Below are 1,548 nucleotides of genomic sequence, written 5' to 3' on the forward strand. Positions count from 1 at the left end.
TGGGCAAGTGGGGCTGGGGATGCTCAGCCTGGAGAGAGGAGACACTGGGAGGCCTCACTGTGGCTGTGCAGGACTGGAAGGGTCCCGCAGGAAAGAAGGGGACAGAGTGTTCAGCAGGGCCTGTGCTGACAGGACAAGGGGGATGGCTTTCAGCTGCAGCAGGTTGATTGAAGCTGCATCTAGGGAAGCTGCTCTTTTCCACTGGGGGTGGTGGGGCACTGGCCCGGGCTGTGCACAGAGGCTGTGCATGCCCCATCCTTGGCAACAGGGTTCTGAGCAGCACGCTCTGGGGGAAGACTGCTCAGCTGGGAACAAGATGTCGTTCTTCAGGCTCCCTTGCAAGCCCAACCGTTCAGGGACTCCATCATTCCATGGTCTCCACTGTCCACTTCAGATGGAGCCTGGGAACTGTGATGTCACAGCCCACGCTCCAGCTGGAACGTCCAGCGCCCAGCAAAGGGCTCAACACAACCGTTGGCCGCTGTGTTGCCACGCTCTGCACCTTGCTCCTGCCCTCGCCTTTCACTCTTCTTATCCCCCCGATACCCCGATCATTCCTGACAGCTCCTGAGTGCCTGGATTTCATCATCCAGCCCTGCAGGATGCTCCCATTTGTCCTGAGGAAGGTATGGTGCCATTCCATGGAGGTGGACACCCCCCACCTGCCCAGGTGGGCTGGAGCTCTGTGGGGATGGAGTGGGACAGGGAGCCCACTCTGAGGTTTTGCTACCTCTGCAGGCTGTCCCAGACGGAGAGGAGGAGATGGAGGTGGATACAAAGATTGATATGGATGAGGAGATGGAAATTGATGGAGAAGACTCTGGAGAGGAAGAGATGGACGTGGATGTGGATGAGGAAGAGGAGATGGAGGTTGATATGGAAGAGTCCATTGAGGACATGGACATTGATTGAAAAGGTGAGGAAGAGGCCATGATCTTGGCATGAAGAGCAATGCCAGCAGCAGGACAGGCAGAGTGGGTCTCCTGCTGCCAGGCTGGGGCTGGGCTGGGTGCTCCCTGCTCAGGGACATTGTACCCAGGGCACTGGATTCTGGTGGCCATCCACAGCCTGTCCTGTGCCTGCTTTACTCCACACAAGCTCCATCCCAGACCCAGCCAGGCTCAGTTCTGGTAGCAGAGTCCTGCTGCTGTGCCAGTGTCTGCCAGCCTGGGGGCACATGGAAGAACCCTCTGTGCCTGACTGGAGTGACCGTGGCACTTGCTTTTCTTCCAGGAACAGTGGACATCACAGACAGGGACATCTACAATCAATAAAAGGTTTTTTTCCATTTTCTCAAGCCACGCGTTGGGCGCCACTAACTGTATTTGTCCTGGTTTAGGGCAAGTTTGGGAGATAACCCCCAAAGGGGCTTCTCTACAAAAGCAGATTCAATTGCCCCTCCCCCCTCCAACCAGTTCGGGAGAAAATATCTCCTTGCAGCAAAATGGAAAGAAACCTGTTTATTAAACAATAGAAACCAAACAATATTAAACAATAAAACTTCTCACTGATCCAAGGAAAGCAAACTCAGAACAGTCCCCTCCCCAG

At 55.1% G+C, this 1,548-nt stretch overlaps 1 long non-coding RNA gene across 1 annotated transcript; it reads left to right on the forward strand.

The window, feature by feature from the left end:
- Positions 1-485: 485 nt before the first annotated feature.
- Positions 486-1,257, forward strand: LOC135278806 (uncharacterized). The gene is made up of 3 exons (XR_010346202.1): positions 486-626; positions 739-916; positions 1,234-1,257. It is a non-coding gene; the product is annotated as an uncharacterized LOC135278806 (long non-coding RNA).
- Positions 1,258-1,548: the final 291 nt, after the last annotated feature.

Source organism: Passer domesticus, chromosome 11 (genome assembly GCF_036417665.1).
Source record: "Passer domesticus isolate bPasDom1 chromosome 11, bPasDom1.hap1, whole genome shotgun sequence".
In the NCBI taxonomy this organism is placed as follows: Eukaryota; Metazoa; Chordata; class Aves; order Passeriformes; family Passeridae; genus Passer; species Passer domesticus.